The sequence below is a fragment of the Cryptomeria japonica genome, chromosome 2 (assembly GCF_030272615.1).
Source record: "Cryptomeria japonica chromosome 2, Sugi_1.0, whole genome shotgun sequence".
Taxonomy (NCBI): domain Eukaryota; kingdom Viridiplantae; phylum Streptophyta; class Pinopsida; order Cupressales; family Cupressaceae; genus Cryptomeria; species Cryptomeria japonica.
In genome coordinates, this window is record NC_081406.1 from 345,072,277 (window position 1) to 345,098,620 (window position 26,344).

Here is a 26,344-nt window from a genome sequence, read left to right on the forward strand (position 1 = left end):
ATTGTGATAATTTTATATTAATATATATTAATTGTTGATTTTTGATTGGTGTATACTTTCAAATGCATAATAATTATTGTTTAGTCATTAATTTATTAATTTGGGTATATATAGAGAGATATATACTAATTAATATCTTTAGATCGTGTATTTGTTTTAATATAAGCAAGGGAAATTATAATTCAATGGGAAAAGTTTATCTATTTCTTTCGTTCCTTTATATGTATATTTCCATTTTTTTGGAAAGTATATGTTAGTTTTGGGAGATATGAGAGTGGTTTATTTATTTCAAAAAAGAATAAGAATGATGATTTATTTTGAAAATGAATATCATATGTTAGTTGATTAATCTGAATATTTAATTTTATGTCATTGGGTGTTCTACCTAAAGAATATTTATGTTAATGTGAATTTGGTTTAAAACTCGTGACGTAGTAATTATGTTATGTTATGATGCATATGAGCTTAGTGAGTTAGAAAACCAAGAATGACATGTACCTAGATGAGGTAGACAACTGCAATCAAACTTAGAACATTTAGAAGACTTGATCGACATTTAATGTTTAAATCAATTTGGAAAAGATTGTATCTTTTGGTTATTGCCTATGGCAAGTTTATATTATGTATTCACTTTTGTTTAATGAATGACAAGGCCTTGATATGCTTGTTTGGACCCTGTCGTCTGGTTGGTTTGTGGTTGGCCATAGTGGGTCAAATCCCTAGTTAGGGTACCGTCAGACAAGAGACCTATGTAATTGCTTTTAATATGCTCATTTGGACCCATTTCTATGTAGGGATCACTTATGATTTATTGTCTGAAGTGGTCATTTGTATATTGGTTGTGCTTGCCTAAAAGGTAGGAATGTAAATGACGAGAAACTATGTAACTATAACTTAATTAATTGCCACAGGGATCTTGCAGTTGAGCAGACCCAGAGATGTAGCCCTCTAGGGGTGAACTCCGAGATCATTTATGTGTTATGTGATGCTTTTGTCTTTCATGTTTCATGGATAGTGCTAGCATGTATGGACAATAGTTTGATAGAATGTATAAGTGGATCGGATGAGATTTATCATAATGCATGTATGTAGTCATCTTTTAATGCAATAAATGGATCATGAAGGAATGTATTTTGTTAATGTTAATGAAAATAAGTAAGAATGGAAAGAACTCACTAAGTTATGATGGAATTAAAGCATGAAATGAAAGTAGATGCATGGTATAGGGTTAAGGAGAAGTTTGAACATAATGAATGGATAACAATGATTGGATGAACTCGTCATAATTCCTAAATTGTAATTCTAATGAATGAACTTCATCATAGTAGCTTCATTCTAACTATAATGGATGAACTCATTTAGGTATTTACATTTTAACCTTAATAAATGAACTTCATCTTCTTAGAAATATTTTAATTACAATGTAGGAACTCATTTAGTTATTTATGTTTTATTCTAAATAAATGAACTTCATCTTCTTAGCAATACTTTAACTATAATGGGTGAACTCATTTATTATTTACATTTCAATCTAAATGAATGATCTTCACCTCATTAACTATATTTTAACTATAACGGATGAACCCATTTGGTTATGCACATCTTAACCTTTATAAATGAACTTCGATATATTAGCTATAATGTATCTAAAATGGATGAACTTACAAGTTATCTATGTTTTAACTTCATTGGGTAAATTTACTCATGTTAACCTCATCTTCATCCCAAATGGATGAACGTGTCCTATCATTTATTATTTTAATTCATCGAACAAATTATATCAATGTCTTAAGTAGTAATATGTAATTAAGAAAACCTGCTCAATTGGATCAAATGTCGCGAGTTAAGTTAGGTGTTAAGTTATGTAATCACGTTGGGAAACTCCTTAGGTTCGTTTAATCTTCCGCTATGTTATCTAGGCGTTAGATAACTCCAATGTATCTTAATGTTGTGTCTTATTATAAAAAATATATATATTTACACTCCATTGGAGTGTTTTAGCTTTATCCCTTCGGGGTTTCCTGGCGGGGTATTACACTTGGTATCAGAGCCCATGTTGCAACACTGGGATCTCTGGTTTCGCTTGTGCCCTTAGTTTGTGTGAGGTGTATCTACCTTATGTTTTATGCTTGTCCTCCTTGATGTGTGAGTGTGATTGAACAAACCCTACTTGTGTGTAACACGTGTGTTCACATCTTGTTTTCACCTTCTTAATGTGGGTGTTTTGGAATGATTATATGTGCTTTATCTGCTTATTGAGGTCTTGGTCTACGATTTCTCTTATTCTGAAAGAGAGTTGTATGTACCTTCATTCTTGATTTGTTTTACTCTTTTGACTAATCCATCTGGGTTGGTTGGTATTGTCTTGAATATAAAAGTATGAAATGTGCTTGTTATGGTTATGATCTATCTTAGTGCTGTCCACTTGAAGGACTAGTATGGCAAATATTAAATGCTTACTATGTAGTAAAATGAATGATTATCACCCTTCCTCCTCTCTCTCTCTAGAAATTTAAAATGCTTGTTATATGTGTAACTATCCTATAAATGTGAGTTTTCTTTTTGCAAGAGAAAGGTTGTGACTCCTTGAACCCTTGTGTGAGTCTTATGACACTTATGTGTTTTAGATAATAAAAGGATTATGGGTTTGAAAGTTAATATTGGTTATTGAGGGAAAATGGTATGTTTACATTAAATAAATCTCAAGGTGTCTCATAGGAGTAACATAATTAAATTCAATCTTAAGTAATGTGCATTAATATGCGAATTGTTGTTATGTGAAAATTACCTTGTTTGTAAAAAAAGAACCGAAAGAGAACATGTTATAGTAGCTTCGAGATTGTATTAATGTGTTCCATGAAAGAATGTTTTATGTGTTTCATTAAACCAGTTTGATTGGGGATCTATTTTAGAAATGTCATTGAACTTGCTTTTGGGTATATGTGATTGCCTTATTGTGTTTAGAAAGTGCGAATGAAAGACTTGTTTGATGTGTATGCATTAATGTGTGTAATTTAGTTGATAGCCCCTCTTTACCCTCTTGTCGTATTTTGATTTTCAATGATAGGTTGCAGATTTTGATGTATTATTGTATTGAAGTAAGAATAGTGGGTGTTCTCAAGAGGTCTTGTACTACCGAAAGATTGTCTGTCTTGATTTCTTGTTCGGAAAAACTAGAACATTCTATTGCAACCATAATAATTGGAAATGTCATGTTAGGTTGCTTTGGCATCCTCCTAAAAAGATAGCGTAATGGAAATCGTACAATTAAAATGATAGACATAGTGATAAATTTTAAGTATATCATGTGATCTTGTTAATCTTGTGCCTTTGTAGGAAATAGTTTGATTATCAAACTCTCTTTCCCTTTTCTTGCCTCAATCATAAGATTTTAGAAAAGCTACTAAGGATGCATTGATTTAAAAGAAATTTTTTTTATAACGCATATGAAATTGTATGTTTGCTTTTGGCTTCTAATTGAAAGAGGAAAGTTTTTCGCTTTGGAAGAGAAAATTGCATAGTTAGTAATGTGAATGAAAATGCTTAGTGGAATTTGAGAAAGATATCGGAATGACGTTATTTCCTTGTGTAAATTTGAATTGTAAAGAATTTCAGTACATGTATCTAGAGTAAACTTTATTTAGTGATTCATGTGGAAAGCATAGGTAAAACCCTTCTTCAATAGATGATAGCGTATTGAAGATTACCCCCGTAAATGTGACTAAACCAATAATGGTGCTATTCCTTGTGTGTTGTAAGAAACCCGTACTTGCTATGTGTGCCCATGGGATGGTGAAGTAATCAACCATGGGGGATATGTTTGCTTATGAGTATGGGAAACCATACTGATTATGTGATGTTGCTTAAATGTTTCCTTACTGAGAGCCAACCCACGGGTTGTTGATAAGTCAGTATGTCAAGGGGTAGTAGTAGATGTCACTATTCCTTGAAAAGTATGGAACGACGTACGAGTAATATTGATGCGAAGCTACCTTAGCTTCCCTATTTTGAGGAAGAATATAGTTTTGTAATGAAACTGTATTATAGGTGTACTCAATACTTCCCCTTGTGATGAACCGATGTATAAGGTTCATCTGTGCCAGCCTATTCCTATCCTTTATTTGAGCATAATTGATGACAGTTCTTGAGCATAATGATGGGTTTTATTGAAGCATCTTTTGCCTTGTCTCCATGAGAGGCATGTTATTTTTCACATGAGCTGCCAATTGACTAGCGTTGGTAGACTTGTGGGTAGACCATAGCCATGTATACCTCTGTCTTACAGCGAGTATCCTGAGAGGAATGTCGCTATGTGGGGTGGGACCTATGTGTGCCCTTTTCTGTGAGGTACACTACCATGTGGGATATGTCCATTGCATGCCCTTTCTGCTTGGAGTATTGCCATGTCATGTAGAGACACGATGCAGGATGTAGTAGACATTGTCATGCGGCCTACCGACGGGTTTAGGGTAGAGCCATGCCACGTGATGACGTGATGCGGGGTGATGTCAAGGTGCACACTACCATGCCATGCAGATATGTGACTAGGCCACACCACATGATGAGCTACTGCGATAGCTAGATGATTGTTCCTTCCTTCCTCATTGGTGGCTAGCTGCTAGTCACATAGTGATGTAATGTGCACTTATGATTTTCTTTTATTATTTATGTAAAGCGGAAAAAATCGAACCCTAGTTGTTCTCCCCTCCCCAACTCCAAGGAGAGAGAAGGGAGAGTCACTAGGGTTGATGGTTTTCACTTAGGAGGGACTTTACATTCAGAAGAGGGGTTGAAACCCACAAGATCCAATCCCACACAATGCAAGATTGGATTCTATATGAGTTTCAAGGGTTGTGATAGCAAGGATACCCTCTTTTGTAAAGAAATGTGGAAAGAATGATTGAACTAGGAATGCATGTAAAGTAGGAAAGATTTGCTTATAAACTGAGATAGGGATATGATATGAAGCTGCGGACCTGGAATTAGCAATAAAATGTCGAGACGACACTGTCCTGCGAATTTGAGCAAAAGTTGACATGACGATGGCGCCCGGCGTGCACACGGTCCTTCGAAAAATCCGTGAAACGAAGGGGGATCTGTTTGTCTCTGCACAAGGATTCCAGATCTTCAATTTCAGCCACGTACCTACTACCTACACATAGAAAAGCGAAGACGATTGGGGGGTTAGGGATTAGGGGTTTGCCCTTAGGTCAAACCCCAGTTTTGGAATTAACCAAGAAATGAGAAATGCTGTAAATGTAATGTAAAACAAGTACTAATACCTTGTTGTAAGGATGTTTGTATCCTTATATGCGAAGGTATAGATGTTGTTGTTTGTTGTATGTTTGTATGTTGTAGTATGTGATCTCCTCTTCAATGGTCGAATCCTTGTCTTGAATGCAACACTTAGCCTTGAATGGAGACTTAGAATGATCAATTGCCTGAAAGAATGCTTGAATGCTTGAAGGCTTGAATGTTTGAATAGAGTTTCCATGTCTTGTACACATATGTCCTTCCCCCTTCTTTTTTTTTCAAATGGGAGAGGAAATGTAGTTTATATACTTGCCAATTAGGGTTAAAAGACTGATTTTCCCGACCTTAGGCCGACCAGGAAATGTTATTTTCCAAATTGCAAACAAAAAGGCCCGAAGTCCCATAGGAGACCGGGCCCAAAATAGGGCCAGGGACCAGGGTGCTGGGCGCCATGGTCCTGGGGGACCAGGGCGCTGGGCACTCTGGTCCCACCTCCCGGGATAGCGGGGTGCAAGGAGGGATCAGGCAGGGTGCTGGAAAAATGCAGTTTTTGATGTCATGAACAAGTTTCGGGGTCTCCATTCAGGTTCAGTGTTGCGTCACCATCGTGAAGACCCAAATGCGGTCGAAATTGCAAGTGTCACAATTTTAGGATGCTACATTTAGCCCCCACTTTAGCGGGAGTATAAGCATACGCCAATACTTCCAGTAAAGTACAAGGAAACAACATTGAAAAACTTTCACCACGTCAAGGAGGCAAGATACACCAAGCCCCCAGTGGACTAAGGATCTTACGACTTCGATTGAAAAAGTAAAAGGGAAGATCACGAGGGAGAACCATGACTGTCAGTAGTAAGGTACCCTCACTAGGAGTCATGCAAGAAAGATATCAAAAATTTTCAAGGCAAAGCTAAATTTGTCAAGAAATTTTCAAGTATCTTGAAAAGATATGAACGGGATGTATGCCCCCCTACGTTAAAGCGATCGCACACGCCTCACCGGGGGTGATTGCTTTAAGGTAGTGATACATATAAGAAATGAGAAAGGAGCACGTTATCACAAGGATTTAGCCCCCAAGTGTGAGATAAGCCCAAGGATAATAGACACAAAACACAAAGCACAAGGTAACTTTGCTTTCCTCGGGGTCAGTATGTTGTATGATAATTCATGTATATCATATGTATGTATGCATAATTGTTCTTCATTCCCCAATCAAGGAAGGTCACCTAGAAGAAGGGAACACATGTGTCTTTTGAGTCAACATGAGAGAGATCAAGAGATCTCAATGCTTTGCATCGTCCTCAAGTAGACAACACTAAGGACAACAAATAGAAGAATGAGAATAACATATAGAAGAAGTAACAAAAGAAATAGAGGAGGAGAGAATCTGCTATGCTAATGAAACTAGTCTAGCACGTCATCTACCCCCCGATCTTGCTGATCAATGTTTTGGGAAGGTAGGGAACACGCTAGAGGAGGAACATCCAACACAGCAGATGGAGCTATCACAAGATCCAAACAAGGGCTATGTTCATGTTCCGAGCCACATTGTTCTTGTCTAAGAGCTAGGATAAGTGCTTTAGAAAATTCATTAGATAAATGGTTATCAATATCAACAAGTTCATATTCACTATCAGAATGAACAGGAGTAACATTTGCATCATGAATAACATTTTCATCTATATCATCATCAAGATTTATAAAAATAGGATCTTTAACTTGCACAGGATCAAGACCATCATGCATCTTATGTTTAGGAGATTTCGGCTCAATCGTCAGCTGAGGAGAAAATGGAATAATGCTTGTTGAAGGTGTTTTTGGGGATTGCAAAGTTTGAGAAGCAGCTGCCTGAGCTCTAAGACGACACCTTCGTTGGCGTTCACGTGCAAAATGATTTCGTCTAGTCTTAGTAGGAAGTTGAGAAGATTGAGGAGGAGGAATGTTCTCATCCTTATCACTTGGGTGTTTAGGTTGTGGTCTCTTAGGTTGAACAATAGGAGAAGAGGAAGGTCTCTTCTCTCTATAAAAGGAAGGAGGAGGAACTACTCCATATAAGGGAGGAATATTGGGTTTAGGAAGGAGACCAAGCCCATCATGACGAGGAGGTATAGGTCTACTTTTAGGAAGTTTACTAGACATAGGCATAGTTACATCCATAGGGATGGGTTGGGAATCTTCTTGAGGAAAGACATTAGTTTTATCTTTCAAAGGAAGAACTTCCTTCTCAAGAATGATAGGAATGTCAAGTTTGGGTGTTCTAGGTTCACTTAGAGATAGGATCATATCTGTTTTCGACTTTTGATAAGATTTGAAAAGATGATCACTTCGCGGTGGAAGAGATTGGAATTGTTTAGGCCAAAAGTAATCAATAGGAACACTAGAAGTTCTTTCAACTAGTTTAAAGAGACTATGATTGACAGTAACAACTTCACCATTATGGGGAAATTTCAAACACTTGTGAATAGGAGAAGAAATAGCTTTCATGGAAGACAGCCAAGGATAGCCTAGCTTCACATGAAATTGTTCGGATGATGGAATAATAGCAAAGTCCACATCAAGGGATTTGTTATGGACCTCAATAGGTAATGTAATAGAACCAATTGCAGGAGAAGAAAATGCATCAAATAGTTTCACAACCACATCTGTCTTGTCATAGATCACTTGATTCAATTGCAAAGTAAAAAGAAATTCTTTAGTAATGATATTAACCATGCAAGAAGGATCAATAAGCACTCCACGACAAGGTGTGTTCTTGACTTTTGCAACTATATATAAAGGACCGTCAGGTGCCCTGATAGTTTCACTAGAATCAAATGTGATGGAAGCTTCTTTAGGGATTTTCTGCTGCTCCACAAAGTTAATCACATTCGGAGTCATAGACACAAGATCATCAGGTGAGACAGAGGAATCAGTAGTATCAATCGCATTAGAGGTATGCGAAGGCAATGGATCAGTAAAAATCTGAAGATTTTGGTTAGGAGGAGCTACAGATGTATTGCCTTTATCATTCACTCCAGAAACAGAAATAGTATTATTATCAATCAAATCTTGAATTTTACCCTTTAAAGCAAAACATTTTTCAGTATCATGCCCAGGTTGACGATGAAATTGACAAAAAGATTTGTTATCAAAATAAGGTGAAGTAATCTTTGCAGGATCAATTTGCCTTATAGGAGGAAGAGTAAGCACATTTTGTTCCAATAACTTATTCATAATACTATGCAATGATTCATTCAAAGGAGTAAACTTTCTTTCTTTCTTGAAAAACTTAGAAATAGGAGACACACCTCATGCTGCATTCACATTGTTGTTGATGATGTTTTCATTGAATTTAATGGAATCTCTGTTCGGTTTAAATTTTCCAAATGGTTGTTGACTGCTATCACCCTTATCACTCAGAGCCATAGGATGTGATTGTTCCATTTGACTCACAGTCAGTTGATAATTGTGAAGAGTTGCGCACAACTGTTGGAAAGAAGTAAACTCAGAAAACAGGAGTTTTTCTCTAATGTCTTTTTGTAAATTAGAAATAAAGATTCTTTGAATATCATTGTCAGGCACTGGAAAGGAAATTTGAGCATACAAATGCTTATATCTACCAATGAAATCAGTCACTTTTTCTTTAACACCTTGTTTGCAATGCATTAAATCAATCAAAGTAACTTTAGGACTTATATTGTTTCGAAATTGCTGAATGAAAGCATTTGCAAGTTGTTCGAAAGAAGTAATAGAATAGGAAGGCAACGAGCAATACCATTGTAGGGCTTTATCTCTTAATGTTCTAGTAAATAGTTTTGCAAGCAACCTTTGGTCATAAGCAAAATCAGTACATATTGTTTGAAAGGTCTTAACATGTGTTAGAGGATCACCCTTACCATTATAAAGCTCCAAATGCGGAATTTCAACATGTTTAGGGGGGATAGCTCGAACAATGTCAAGAGAAAGTGGGCTCGCAACATCAAATGTGGGCACACTAAACTTAGATTGATTCATAGAGGCAATTTGTTGTTGTAAAGAAGAGACAGTTTGTGCAAGATTGTTAATGGTCGCTTCAGTCGAAGAGTTCATATTAGACGTGTTAGATTGTGATGGATGTGTTATGTTATTGAAAGAAGGTAGAGAGTATGGTGGTGGGACACTATGATAGTTAGTCATAGGAGATGATTGGAAAGGAGGAACACTACAAGGAGGAATGGAATGGTTAAATGAATTGCCCCCTTGCATCATGTTCATTTGTGGAGATATAAGAGGAACACTCACTGAAGGAATGAATGAAGAAGTTGGATTGAATGAAGGAAGAGGGTTAATCGAAGAAGAGGGATTGCCCCCATGACTGGTGATCATAGGAGGAATATCTTGTGTTGAAGTAGTCATTATGTTTGATGTAAAAGTAGGTATACTAGCAATAGGAGTCGTCAAAGGAATAGAATGATTGTCTTGAGTAGGAGGTTGTGTATAACCTAAGGTTTCGGCACAACTTTTCATAGGCATCACATTTGAATCCACAATGTGTGCAATACCACGCAAAATATCAATTCCATTCTTATCACTTTGAAGCATACGTTTTAGACCCTCAATTAAAGGAAGAGCTTGACTATCAGGGTATTCTTGAGACATCCACTGTCGAAAATCATCAAATTGGTTATCCAATTTTGAAAGTTGTTCTACAGAAACCTCATGGAGAGCTTCTTCATCATTAAGAGGATTAGAGGAATTACCCATGTCCTCGTTAAAAAGACCATTCAAATTAGGTTCCATCTCCTCGATAATTACACCTTGGAAAGACTTAATTCTAAGGCTTCGTCTAACGGGAATAGTGTAAGTAGGGCTTATTGTTGTAAAACTCATGCACTAAAGAGAGAGAGAAGATTTTGAATTTTAGAGGTAGCAAATTTTAGTAAAACCAGCCAATCTTCTAGATTTAAGTTGTTAAATACAATTAGGACAATCTCCCGAAATTTCAAAAAAAATGTCCGGGACCGTGGCGCTCGGGGTGCACACAGTCCTCGCAACTTTTTTCGAAATTTGTAGGGATGAAAGTTATGATGATTTTACAGCTAACCTGAAAAAATTGAGTGATTTTACAATCTGTAGATAGGCCAAATTAAAGTTGCAATCTCAAAATTGAACCCTACCAAGATTGTCGAAAAATACAAAATTTGAATTTTGAAAAAGAGAGAGAAACTGAAATTTTGAATTTTATGATTTTAGAAGGAATACCAAAAGCAATGCAAGTTTTGAAATTTGAAAGTTGACTCAATTTCACGCAAAATTCAATTTTGAAAGCGGAAATCAAAGTTGTTGTAATTAAGCACTTAATTTCAAAAGTCACAAATTGCAAAAATTTGGATAAATCACTGAAATTTTGAATGAATGATAACACACTTTTCTCAGATTTAGGATTGTAAGAAACACAATTTTGACACAAATTTCAATTTCAACAATTTTTGAATGATTAGAAGCCTCAATCCAAGCAATCACTAGACCAACTTTGACTGTAATTTTGAAAGTGTTAAAATTGATAAAATCAGCTAAAATTCTGGATTTTAGCAGAAAAATACAGTAAGATCTAGCTCCCAAAATTTCAGAAAAAATGTCGGGGACGATGGCGCTCGGGGTGCACACGGTCCTCACAACTTTTTTCCAAATTTTCAGGGATGAAAGATATTGTGATTTTATTGCGGAATCCAAAGTTACAGCCGATTTGGAGGTGTTTTGATTAGTGAAATTATCAGTCAAAGGTTGAATCAAGAGGTTTTTAAAAATTAGGGTTTTGACATTTAACCACTTAATTTTCAAAATTAAAGCACAAATATGAATTGACAATTTACAATAGAAGGGTAGATCTGAAACAAGCATTAACAATTAAACATTTCACAAGTTTAATTACTTAAAAAGAAAATTTAGGGTTTTTATGCAATTAACCTCTAAAATTTTGCAAAAGATCAAACATGGAAATGTAATCAAGGAATCCAATTTTCAGATCTAACTATGAATAATCAGAAAGGATGTTCACGTCGGGTTCACCAAAATGTAAAGCAGAAAAAATTGAACCCTAGTCGTTCTCCCCTCCCCAACTCCAAGGAGAGAGAAGTGAGAGTCACTAGGGTTGATGGTTTTCACTTAGGAGGGACTTTACATTCAAAAGAGGGGTTGAAACCCACAAGATCCAATCCCACGCAATGCAAGATTGGATTCTATATGAGTTTCAAGGGTTGTGATAGCAAGGATACCCTCTTTTGTAAAGAAATGTGGAAAGAATGATTGAACTAGGAATGCATGTAAAGTAGGAAAGATTTGCTTATAAACTGAGATAGGGATATGATATGAAGCTGCGGACCTAGAATTAGCAATAAAATGTCGAGACGGTGTTGTCCTGCGAATTTGAGCAAAAGTTGACATGATGATGGCGCCCGGCGTGCACACGGTCCTCCGAAAAATTTGCGAAATGAAGGGGGATCTGTTCATCTCTGCATAAGGATTCCAGATCTTCAATTTCAGCCGCGTACCTGCTACCTACACACAAAAAAGCGAAGATGATTGGGGGGTTAGGGATTAGGGGTTTGCCCTTAGGTCAAACCCCGGTTTTGGAATTAACCAAGAAATGAGAAATGCTGTAAATGTAATGTAAAACAAGTACTAATACCTTGTTGTAAGGATGTTTGTATCCTTATATGCGAAGGTATAGATGTTGTTGTTTGTTGTATGTTTGTATGTTGTAGTATGTGATCTCCTCTTCAATGGTTGAATCCTTGTCTTGAATGCAACACTTAGCCTTGAATGGAGACTTAGAATGATCAATTGCTTGAAGGAATGCTTGAATGCTTGAAGGCTTGAATGTTTGAATAGAGTTTCCACGTCTTGTACACATATGTCCTTCCCCCTTCTTTTTTTTTCAAATGGGAGAGGAAATGTAGTTTATATACTTGCCAATTAGGGTTAAAAGACTGATTTTCCCGACCTTAGGCCGACCAGGAAATGTTATTTTCCAAATTGCAAACAAAAAGGCCTGAAGTCCCATAGGAGACCGGGCCCAAAATAGGGCTGGGGACCAGGGCGCTGGGCGCTCTGGTCCCACCTCCCGGGACAGCGGGGTGCAAGGAGGGATCAGGTAGGGTGCTGGAAAAATGCAGTTTTTGGTGTCATGAACAAGTTTCGGGGTCTCCATTCAGGTTCAGTGTTGTGTCACCATTGTGAAAACCCAAATGCGATCAAAATTGCAAGTGTCGCAATTTTAGGACGCTACAATTTATATATTTATTTATTTCCTTGTGGGCCAGCAATTTATTTTATTTTGACCTTGAAGGTTTAGCCACGATCTTGCAATCTTGTTCTTACTTGATTTGATGTTGCAATTCCAGAATTATTTTCTTGCCTTACTGTTGGAATTGACGATTATTATCTTTATTCTTCTATAATTTGGTGGCTAAACTAGTTTATCCTTTTTGTTTTCATATGCTGGTCTTGTGTTGAAATGTGAATTCCTCTTCAAGAACGTAGGAGACGGTCTTGGCTGAGTGTATACGAGGAAGAAGACGTAGGTAACCTTGAGGATGGAGGTATGTAAGGTTGTGAGACAACTAGGATCCACTACCTACCTATGAGTGGTGACTATCTCTTGGAGGCTAAACACCTTACGCAACAAGGGATGTTCATGAGGGTCTTGTATGGAAGGTAGCACCACTATGGTGTACCCTAGCACCATCAAGCCCTTGAGTGAGATGTTGGATATTTATGATCATATTATTTGTTCCGAGATCAGGCATAGTGATGTTGATCATACATGTTATCCTTGACCGAGCATTAGACATGCTCACATGTGGCCTTTTGTGTTGTGCATTCCAGTTATGTGGATGGTTATTATGTGAAATCATGGATTAAATGGTGCTAACTTGTCACTATGTTATGGGACATAGTCATTTGGAAAGTTCTTATATGCCTGTAAAGTGTAAACAATTAAGTTATTTACGTTGCGATAAAGTTTTGTAAAAAAAAAAAAGAAGATGAATTGGTAAAAAAAATTGGTCTTGATGGCATGTTTTCTTGTCCTGTTTGGTAGATGAGTATGGTAATTGTTGTTTACCTCTTTTAATGCCTTGATTGGTGTAATGAAAGGAAGAAAATTCTTGTTTCTCTACTATGATTGTGGATAATTCCTAGAATATTTTAAGAAGTGTATGGTTTTAGATATATCGTGCCAATGGATAATGACATTCATAAAGGTTTTAGTAATAATGTTTCAGTAATATCGTGCCAATGGATAATGACATTCATAAAGGTTTTAGTAATGACATTCATAAAGGTTTTAGTAATAATGTTTCATTTATTTATGAAAAGATTCATATGTGCAGATTTATAATTGTTAAATGAGTTTCAGGGCTAGCACGTGTTGTATGATTTCCGCTTAGCCTTACGACTTCCGGGAGTAAGTCGGAGCCTGGGGGGAGAAATGTAGTGCCCTACCCTAGTCAGCCTTATACAACTGGTTTGACTTTGGTTGACTTTTCCTATGAGGCATTCTCAAATGGTTAAACTACTATTATGTAATGTTGTAGATTAGATATATGAATATTGTGCATACCTATTATTGTGCTTTCACATCGATTCTTGTGTAAGTTTAATTGTTTCACTAATTCTTGTTATAAATCTCAAGCTAACACCTTCATTGAATATGTATATATATGTATGCTTGCATGACTCATGGTTGCAGGAGAATTGTAAGTACAATACCGCCTAGGTGCGAGGTTCATCTCCATCAGGATTTGCAGGGTTGAGTATACCTTTTTCATCTTTAGAATTTGGATTAGGTGGTCGTAAAACCCTCATCTTGCCTTAGCCATGATCAAGTGAGCGTCGTGTGTGGTCCGTCGGGTTCCTTTTTCATTTGGGTATATAGGTCATCTGTTTGGTTGACTTTCTTGGATTGCGTGTTTTGTGTGTGTGGTTAAATTGAGTGATTAATCCCTTTTATTTTATTTTATTTGATTAAGTTATGTTTATGCATAAAAAATTAAGGGACTAAATTAAATTGGTTTCCTTTATGCGATTAATTATTATTTAGAATTGTTCAATGCAAATTAGTAGCTAGTTTAAATGAAATGGTAAATTTTAATGAATTAATTTAGTTAGTTATGCTTTTGGAAAGGAAAAATTTAAATTAATTTGAAATAGAATTAATTTAATCTCTTGCCTTTTAAAAATAGAAAGGTTAATTTTAGTTATTTAAAGAAAATTAATTTTAATTAGAAAAGCAAGTTAATATATATTTGATAAAGTGTGAAAGATTAATTTGGGGATTTTATTTTAATTAAAAATATTTTACCCTCATTATATTTTGGAATATAAAAGTTAATTTTGTTAAAATGGAAAAAAAATTAGAAATTAAATGAGGAAGAGGCATTTTGATTTTTCGAAATTAGAAATAAATTGTGTAAAAGTATTTTTATTTTAGAAATGAAATTTTTGGTCAAAAAAAAAACTTGGCATTTAACCTAGGTTTTGGAAAAGATTGGGGGGATGTTTTTTAGAGAGTTATTTTTTTTTGGAATGGAAAAAGTTTGGACATTTGGAGGAGAAATTTGCATACAAATTTTGGGGGGTTTTGATTTGCTTGAAGAATTTGAGATGACTCTTCTACAATTGGTCTTCCAAGAAAGCATTTGCAGGTTGGTTGATTTGGATTTTGATTTGGTATTGGAATTTTTTAAACTCTCTAAATTTCTTGAATTCTCTCTGGTTTGATAGTTAGTTTGTCTGATTGGAAATGAAATCTTCATTTTCCTTCTTAAATTTGTGTTTCAATTTGTGAGTAAATTTCTTTTTAGTATGGAGATGCAGTCAAAATTTAGTTAGTTTGGTTTAAAAATTCTTCCCTGACATGTTGTTATGCTGCCAAATTTTGTTCGAGAATGAAACCCCTGTAGAAGTTTTTATTATGTTGTTTTAGAATGTCAACAATATCTCCAAATTTATAAAGTGGGTTTCTACGAAATTTTTTGGGATTCTTCATGACTTTACATTATAACTTTTTTATAAATTTCGTAAAAATAAAGTTCTGGGTTTTTGAGAAATGATAGAAAATATTTTTTTAGAATGTCAACAATATCTCCAAATTTATAAACTGGGTTTCTACGAAATGTTTTGGGATTCTTCATGACTTTGCATTATAACTTTTGTATAAATTTCGTAAAAATAAAGTTCTGGGTTTTTGAGAAATGACAAAAAATGCTGTTTTAGAATGTCAACAATATCTCCAAATTTACAAACTGGGTTTCTACGAAATTTTTTGGGATTCTTCATGACTTTGCATTATAACTTTTGTATAAATTTCGTAAAAAATATAGTTTTGGGTTTTTAAGAAATGACAGAAACCGTGTGGCTGTTAAAACAAATTTTATTTTTTTTATTAAATTTAAATTTTGATTTTAAAAATAAAAATAAAAAATGTTTTACTGTTATTAAAATTTAATTAATAGATTTTATTAGTTATATATTAATTATTAATTAATGTATAGTTTTAAATATATGTTAATTGTGATAATTTTATATTAATATATATTAATAAGTATATATTAATTGCTGATTTCTGATTGGTGTATACATTCAAATGCATAATAATTATTGTTTAGTCATTAATTTATTAATTTGGGTATATATATAGAGAGATATATATACTAATCAATATCTTTAGATCGTGTATTTGTTTTAATATAAGCAAGGGAAATTATAATTCAATGGGAAAAGTTTATCTATTTCTTTCGTTCCTTTATATGTATATTTCCATTTTTTTGGAAAGTATATGATGGTTTTGGGAGATATTGGAGTGGTTTATTTATTTCAAAAAAGAATAAGAATGATGATTTATTTTGAAAATGAATATCATATGTTAGTTGATTAATCTGAATATTTGATTTTATATCATTGGGTGTTCTGCGTAAAGAATATTTATGTTAATGTGAATTTGGTTTAAAACTCGTGACGTAGTAATTATGTTATTGTTGGCATTTGACATTATAACAGACAAGGAGAAATTGTTGGCATTTCAATAAGGATATTAAGAAGGTTGTTGATGATTATGGATAAAACTGATTAAGGATGTTTACTGTCTTAATATTATTATTTTGTCATTCATGTCAAGAAATTGATTTTCTAATTCAGTATGATGTTGCCATATCTTGAGAAGTATGATTTGATGAGTATAAAGATGTCGGTAAAAGACACAGAAAGAATATGATGGATAAGGAGAGAAATAAGTTATTCAATGGGCAACTATTATCAAGTTACACAATGATGAGATCATGATGATTAGATTGTTTTGATATCCTACATATGTTATTAATTGAAAGGTTAATACTATACTATGTTACCGAGCAAAGAACCTAGTCGATAAACCCTAAAGAACCTAGTCGGTAAACCCTAAGGTTATCACTATCGATTAATAAAGGTAGAATGTCTATCGAGTGAAGTTTAGTATTTACCAAGTAATAACAAAATACATTAAATGATTACATGCATCATTTAATGAAGGAAGCTGATGAGCTGGCTATGATTAAATGATTGGTATGTCGTGAATGAAGTTTGTTAAAGAATCTATGGCAAATGAAAATTGGCAGGAAGATCTACAACTTAGATTGAACCGCAATACCCTAGCACAAGTTCCAAGAAATATATGCAAGTTTCAAGGTGGGGTAAAATATTTTCAGATCGAAGGATACATTGAATCTGGTCAAAGTTTGAAGATTTGATGGCTATGATTGATCATGGGAAATGTGATCAAGGAGATTAAGCGGTTGGCAAATTGTTTATAAATAGGGAACTGCTGATAAACAATGTATGCGGGCAAGTGTATGCACAGGGATGCTACATAGTGATTACCAAGCACAAAAGCTTGAAGATTTGTTTTGAATAACAGAGTATAGAGCCCAGCAGATGGACAAGATTAGTTCTATGTCTATATTTTATTGAGCAAATAAGAATCTGCTTTAGCATTTTAGATGTGAAGTTGCAGATAGATTTTTATTACTATTATTTTGTGAAGTGACAGAAAATCTCTTAACCGAGTGGACTTAACAGTCTTATTTGTAAAACCCTCTAGCAAGGTGACATTCAGATTGAGTGTTTGAAATCCTTTAACAAGGTCACTTCAAACAAGGTGAAGATCCTAACAGATCTGAGGGAAATCCCTTAACTCGGTCACATCTAGCAATGTGTTTGTAATCTTTAACAGGATTTTCTTTTAACCGAGCATACTCTAGAAGAGTATATTTCTTAGTGGGTCTGAAATCCCACAGTGGGTTTTCCCTATTTGGGTTTCCATGTTAAATTTGGTGTTATGAGTGTTATGATGTTTATATTCTTTTGAGTTTGCATGTTTAGCAGTTTTGGTTATATTACTGAAGTATATGCTACCGACATTGAATCTGATGTTTGAATGGAAGATTAAGTTTGTATGATTCACCCCCCCCTCTCATCTTATTAGCTTGGCATCTGTACTTATCTTTAAGTATCAGAACTATCAATTGGTATCAGAGCTTTGGACTTCGGAAGGAAAAGTTTAAAGGTACTTGAGGAAAAGATCCAAAGATGTATAAGAGGGATGCACCGAAGCTAAACAAGTCAAGTTTCTCTACATGGTAGAAAAGGATGAAGCTGCACCTATCAGGAGTTGGAGAATATGTTGTATATTATCTGGAGAATGATTTCATCACACAGAGTATCTATCCATTGACAATGAAAGAGATAAAAGGAAAGCAAGAACATATCCAAGCAATGATTGAAATAACATCTGCATTGACCGATTCAGAGTTTAATGATCTAGAAGGCTGCAATGATGTGAGGGCAATGTGGGACAAGCTCATATTTGTGTATGGTGGAGATGAACATGTTCAAAGAGCAAAAGTGGATAGTCTAAGAGGACAACTTGAATCTATGAGGATGAATGAAGGTGAGAACATAACCCAGTACAGTACAAGACTAAAGGAGATTGTCAATCAAATCAAAGGAGCAGGTGGAACTATTGAAGAAAAGGATATAACAAGTAAGTTGTTAAGAACCGTTCTACCAGCTTATGCAATCTGAGTCTCTGCAATCAATGAATTGAGGTCTGTACCAAATATGTCAGTTTATTTAGATGCTACTATTGGTAAGCTACAAGCATTTGAGTTAAGTAACTTTGATAATAGTGGGTCATTGGTAAATAAAGTCGAATCTGCATTTAGTTCTTTTCATATTGGTGAATTTGATGATTACAATGATAGAATAAGTAAGTACACTAAAGGGGATCACAGTGGAGCAAGTGAAAGATTTCACAAGAACATGGAGGAAGTACACAAACTGTATGAGGAAATCAGAAAGAAAGAAGAGTTTGAAGCACTATTAACCAGAAGGTTACTGAGAGGCAAAGGTAAGTATAAAGGAAAACTACCTTTGAAATGTTTCAATTGTGATAAGATAGGACATATGGATTCTAACTATCCTGACAAAGATTCTACTGAAAAGAGAGATTACCGAGATGATAGACAAAAAGATAATCATTGCAAAGGACACCAAGACTTCAGAAGAAGAGATAGAAAGTCATGCTTAATAGCCGATGAGGAATCCGATGATGATAAATCAGATGGAACTGATATAGAGGAAGTAGTTTATGTGGCCATCAAAGATGGATCAGATGAAGAAAGGTATGAAAAAAAAGCCCTTATATCTCACATAAATACTAATGATTCTTGGATCATAGATAGTGGATGCTCACATCACATGACAGGTGATAAACACAAGTTTGTTATGTTAGAAGACTATGATGGAGGCTATGTAAGATTTGGTAATGATGCACCATGTCCGGTAAGAGGTAAAGGATCTATAACACTTCTTGACAATGCAAGATGCAATGATGTTTATTGGGTTGAAGGTTTGAAATACAATTTGTTGAGTGTAGCACAGCTAAACAATACAGGATACCGAATAGAATTTTAGAAAGGAATTGTCAAAGTTCATGACAAGCATGGAAAGTTAGCTGCTACCAGGACACAAACAAAAGGTAACACATTTCACCTTGACTCAACTCAAAATAAATGTCTGTATGCAAAGATAGATGATACCTAGTTATGGCATAAAAGGTTTTGTCATGTAAATTTTGATAATCTGATCAAAATAAGCAAGAAGCACCGAGTAAGAGGTCTACCGAGTTTGGAAAAGCCTAAGAATGTTATGTGCCGAGGATGCCAGATGGGTAAAATGACAAGATCAAGTTTTACAAGTAAGTCTTACACTTCTAAGGGAATTTTAGATCTTGTCCACACTAATCTTTGTGGTCCTATGAAAGTTCAAAGTTATTATGGTGATAAATATTTCGTATTATTTGTCGATGATTACTCAAGGATGATGTCAGTAATGTTTTTAAAAGAAAAATCAGAAGCTTTTCAATTGTTTAAATGGTACAAGGCAAGAGTTGAAAATGAAATAGGAAGACAACTGAAATGTCTTAGATCAGATAGAGGAGGAGAGTTCACATCTGATGAGTTCAACTTATTTTGCAATGATCATGGTATAAAAAGACAAGTCTCTACACTGAGAACTCCACAACAAAATGGAATTGCTGAGAGAAGAAACAAATCTATTGTGGATTGTGCCAGAACCCTAATGATTGAAAAGAAAGTGCCACAAACATTTTGGAGAGAAGCAATAAGCACAGCAGTTTACACCCTGAACCGAATACAACTGAAGAAAGGTACTTTGAAGACACCATATGAAATCTAGTATGATAAGAAACCTAATGTAAGTTATTTTAAAATCTTTGGAAGTAAATGCTATGTACACAAGGATGATAGAAATGGCAAGTTTGATCAGAAAACTGAAGAAGGAAAATTTCTTGGTTATTCTTCTAGAAGTAAAGCATTTAAATGTCTTATCAAATCATCTAACAAAATAGTAGAAAGTGCAAATGTAAAAATTGATGAATTTGCAGAAAGAAATGATGAAGGTAATTCCAAGGAACCAGAAGATTATGATGAATTTGTCTATGTTCAACCGACAAGTCCTACCAAGAAAACTGCAGAAGGAAATGAAGAGAATATCTAGTTAACGAGTGATGAAGAAGATCATACAGAGCCTACCGAGCCTGTATTAGCCAAATATGTCAGAAGACATCATGCACCAAGTCAGATTATAGGAGATAAGGATGATCCAATGATGACAAGGAACAAACTGAGACAGAACACATGTCTGATATCTGAATTTGAACCAAGAATAGTGAAAGAGGCATTTAACAGTGAAGATTGGATAAATGCTATGACAGAAGAGATTGATCAAATCAAGAAGAATGACACTGGTCCCAAGACCGAAGGACAAAAATGTAATCAGTACAAAATGGATTTTTAGAAACAAGCTGAATGAAAAAAGAGAGGTCATTCGAAATAAACAAAGACTAGTTTGCAAAGGTTATGCCCAAGAAGAAGGAATTGATTATGGTGAGACTTTTGCACCTATAGCAAGACTTGAAGGAGTAAGAACATTGTTGGCATATGCTGCTTATATGAATTTCAAGGTATATCAAATGGATGTCAAATCTGCATTTCTGAATGGTATATTAGAAGAAGAAGTTTTTATTGAACAACCTGAAGGATTTGCTGAAGACAATAATAAAGATCAAGTATGTAAATTGAACAAAGCTTTATATGGTCTGAAACAAGCACCTAGAGCATGGTATGAAAGATTGCACTCTTATTTAATCAAGATTGGTTTTATAAGAACAAGAGAAAACAACAATATTTACATGAAGAATGATGAAAATGGAATACTGATCTCAGCCATATTTGTTGATGATATTATATTTTGTGGGAATGACTCTCTATGTAAGAACTTTGGAAATGAAATGAGCAAATAATTTGAGATGTCATTAATCGGTGAGATAAAGTATTTTATAGGTTTACAGATACTGCAAATGAAAGATGAGATTTTTATTACTCAATCCAAGTACATAAAGGAAATCTTCAAGAAATTTGGAATGGAGGATTCAAAACCAGTAAGTACTCCTATGACTACCAACTGTAAACTATCAAAGAATGATGAATCTGCATCTGTTGATGAGACACTTTACCGATCCATGATTGGAAAGTTGCAATACATTGTTCACAGCAGGCCAGACATAGCACATGCAGTAGGTATAGTTGCAAGATTCTCTGCAGATCCTAAGGAAACACACATGACATTAATCAAGAGAATTTTTAGATACTTGAAAGGTACTGAGGATTATAGCTTATTATATCAAAAAAGAAATGATTTTGATTTAAAAGTTTATACTGATGCTGATTGGGCAGGCAACATTGATGACAGAAAAAGCACAAGTGAAGGAGCTTTCTTTTTAGGAGAAAGACTAGTGAGTTGGCTTAGCAAGAAACAAGGATGTGTTTCACAGTCAACAACAAAAGCTGAATATGTTGCTACAACATTGAATTGTACCAACATAGCATGGATCAAACAACTGTTGGAAGGTATAAATGAGAAAGCTAACGAGCCAGTAACTATATTCTGTGACAATACTAGTGCCATTAACATTTCAAAGAATCCTGTTATGCACTCTAAGACAAAGCACATCTCTATCAAATATCATTATCTTAGAGAAGAAGCTCAAGAGAAGAAAGTGGTGTTGGAGTATGTTAGCACAAAGGAACAAATAGCAGATATCTTCACCAAGCCACTGCCAAGGGACACTTTTGAGTATCTCAGAAGTAAGTTAGGGGTCCTACCCCTATCCTCTACTCATTGACCGAGTTCAGTGAAAGCATCAATTCAATGACTCTACAGAATATCTTTTAGGAGTTGATGCTAATTTACACACTTTAGGAGGTTTTCTAAAGGTGTACATGAAATGATACAAGGAATAGGAATTGAAGACATAATGCTCTGACCAAGACTAAGTTGACATATAACAGCAGGAAATCACTTCATACAGGAAGAAATTATGTTTTAGTTCTTTACTTTTTGGCATTGTTGTTAAAGGGGGAGAAGACAGAAGAGAAGAGGAGAAGACTGAAGAAGAGGAGAAGACTAATGTATGGGGGAGAATTCTGATGACAGAAGGAGAGCATTTCAGCATTTCAGAATCTCATAGCAATTCAAATCAATTAGGTCAAATCAATTGGTTTTGCCATCAATGCCAAAGGGGGAGATTGTTGGCATTTGGCATTATAATAGACAAGGAGAGATTGTTGGCATTTCAATAACGATATTGAGAAGGTTGTTGATGATTATGGATAAAACTGATTAAGGATGTTTACTATCTTAATATTATTATTTTATCATTGATGTCAAGAAATTGATTTTCTAATTCAGTATGATGTTGCCATATCTTGAGAAGTATGATTTGATGAGTATAAAGATGTTGGTAAAAGACATAGAAAGAATATGATGGATAAGGGGAGAAATAAGTTATTCAATGGGCACTATTACCGAGTTAGACAATGATGAGATCATGATGATTAGATTGTTTTGATATCCTACATATGTTATTAATTGAAAGGTTAATACTATACTATGTTACCAAGCAAAGAACCTAGTCGGTAAACCCTAATGTTATCGCTATTGGTTAATGAAGGCAGAATGTCTACCGAGTGAAGTTTAGTATTTACCGAGTTGCAACCGAGTAATAACATAATGCATTAAATGATTACATGCATTATTTAATGAAGGAAGCTGATGAGCTAGCTATGATTAAATGATTGGTATGTCGTGAATGAAGTTTGTTAAAGAATCTATGGCAAAGGAAAATTGACAGGAATATCTACAACTTAGATTGAACCGCAATACCCTAGCACAAGTTCCAAGAAATATATGCAAGTTCCAAGGTGAGGTAAAACGTTTTCAGATCGAAGGATACATTGAACCTAGTCAAAGTTTGAAGATCTAATGACTATGATTGATCATGGGAAATGTGATCAAGGAGATTTAGCGGTTGGCAAATTGTTTATAAATAGGGAACTGTTGATAAACAATGTATGCGGGCAAGTGTATGCATAGGGATGCTACATAGTGATTATCGAGCACCGAAGCTTGAAGATCTATTTTGAATAACAGAGTATAGAGCCCAGCAGATGGACAAGATTAGTTCTATGTCTATATTGTATTGAGAAAATAAGAATTTGCTTTAGCATTTTAGATGTGAAGTTGTAGATAGATTTTTATTACTGTTATTTTGTGAAGTGACAGAAAATATCTTAACCGAGTGGACTTAATAGTCTTATTTGTAAAACCTTCTAGCAAGGTGACATTCAGATTGAGTGTTTGAAATGCTTAAACAAGGTCACTTCTAATAAGGTGAAGATCCTAACAGATCTGAGGGAAATCCCTTAACCGGGTCACATCTAGCAATGTGTTTGTAATCTTTAATAGGATTTGGTTTTAACCGAGCATACTCTAGAAGAGTATATTTCTTAGTGGGTCTGAAATCCCACAGTGGTTTTTCCCTATTTGGGTTTCCACCTTAAATCTGTTGTTATGAGTGTTATGATGTTTATATGCTTTTGAGCTTGCATGTTTAGTAGTTTTGGTTATATTACTGAAGTATATGCTACTCAGGTTGAATTTGATGTTTGAATGGAAGATTAAATTTGTATGATTCACCCCCCCTCTCATCTTATTAGCTTGGCATTTGTACTTATCTTTAAGTATGAGAACTATCAGTTATGTTATGATGCATATGAGCTTAGTGAGTTAGAAAACCAAGAACGACATGTACCTAGATGAAGTAGATAACTGCAATCAAACTTAGAACATTTAGAAGACTTGATTGATATTTAATGTTTAAATCAATTTGGAAAAGATTGTATCTTTTGGTTATTGCCTATGGCAAGTTTAAATTATGTATTCACTTTTGTTTAATGAATGACAAGGCCTTGATATGCTTGTTTGGACACTGTTGTCTGGTTGGTTTGTGGTTGGCCATAGTGGGTCAAATCCCTAGTTAGGGTACCGTCAGACAAGAGACCTATGTAATTGCTTTTAATATGCTTAGTTGGACCCGTTTCTATGTAGGTATCATTTATGATTTATTGTCCAAAGTGGTCATTGTATATTGGTTGTGCTCGCTTAAAAGGAAGGAATGTAAGTGATGAGAAACTATGTAACTATAACTTAATTAATTGCCAGAGGGGTCTTGCAGTTGAACAGACCCAGAGATGTAGTCCTCTAGGGGTGAACTTCAAGATCATTTATGTGTTATATGATGCTTTTTTCTCTCATGTTTCATAGATAGTGCTAGCATGTATGGACAATAGTTTGATAGAATGTATAAGTGGATCAGATGAGATTTATCGTAATCCATGTATGTAGTCATCTTTTAATGCAATAAATGGATCATGAAGGAATGTATTTTGTTAATGTTAATGAAAATAAGTAAACATGGAAAGAACTCACTAAGTTATGATGGAATTAAAGCATGAAATGAAAGTAGATGCATGGTATAGAGTTAAGGAGAAGTTTGAGCATAATGAATGGATAACAGTTATTGGATGAACTCGTCATAATTCCTAAATTGTAATTCTAATGAATGAACTTCATCATATTAGCTTCATTCTAAGTATAATGGATGAACTCATTTAGGTATTTACATTTTAACCTTAATAAATGAGCTTCATCTTCTTAGAAATATTTTAATTACAATGTAGGAACTCATTTAGTTATTTATGTTTTATTCTAAATAAATGAACTTCATCTTCTTAGCAATACTTTCACTATAATGGGTGAACTCATTTATTATTTACGTTTCAATCTAAATGAATGATATTCACCTCATTAACTATATTTTAACCATAATGGATGAACCCATTTGGTTATGCACATCTTAACCTTTATAAATGAACTTCGATATATTAGCTATAATGTATCTAAAATGGATGAACTTACAAGTTATCTATGTTTTAACTTCATTGGGTAAATTTACTCATGTTAACCTCATCTTCATCCCAAATGGATGAACGTGTCCTATCATTTATTATTTTAATTCACCGAACAAATTATATCCACGTCTTAAGTAATAATATGTAATTAAGAGAACTTGCTTAATTGGATCAAATGTCGCAAGTTGAGTTAGGTGTTAAGTTAGGTAATCACGTTGGGAAACTCCTTAGGTTCGTTTAGTCTTCCACTGTGTTATCTAAGCGTTAGATAACTACAATGTATCTTAATGTTGTGTCTTATTATAAAAATAAATATTTACGCTCCATTGGAGTGTTTTAGCTTTATCCCTTTGGGGTTTCCTGGCGGGGCATTACACCATGACTGCTAGCATGGTTCACACTATGCCATTTTATAATCCCTTCGTAGTCATGCTATCTATGGACTTGTCTTTTGTGCAAACACAAGCTATGACTACTATGTTACTACTTATTATAGTTGCCATTAGTTTTATATCCAAAGTCATTCTATATACTCTAGCCGATTACCTCTACCAAAACATTTAGTCGATATGCACAGAGCAGTCGGTTATAGAAGAAAGTATTCATAGAGCCTAGTATTCACCGAGCTATCTACCGAGTAACATTCCATGTCTACTGAGCAACAATAATGATACACTGAGTTGATACACATCGAGTGAAATGTTTTACCAGATTCATTGAACCTAGACACACATGTGGAAATGTGTTACAAGATCGAGGAACATAGAACCGTTATCACATTGGAAATTGTACTTATTGATTGTGTATGATTTTGAGGTCATCTAACCAATGAAATATTTTGCATGGTTATTCATTCGATAAATCATGTTTGTAAGATCGAAGCAATGAACCAGATCACCGACATAAGAGATCTATTTATACAACATGGATTGAGATTAGATAGAGACATATAGAGGTGTATGAAGCAAGACATGTATGATACATAAGAAAGCATTGAGTGTGATGACTATTACAGAGACATAGAGGTCACCAAGAAGGATTTTAGAGAACAGTCAAAGAATAGAGTAAACAAAAGGGTTTACCGAGTTATTCTATGGGATACCAAGGTATGATATAAGCAAGGTAATCTCATTTTGAGCACATAGAATCTGCTATAACATTCCAGATGTAAAGTTGTAAATATTTGTAAAGATTTTATTGTAATA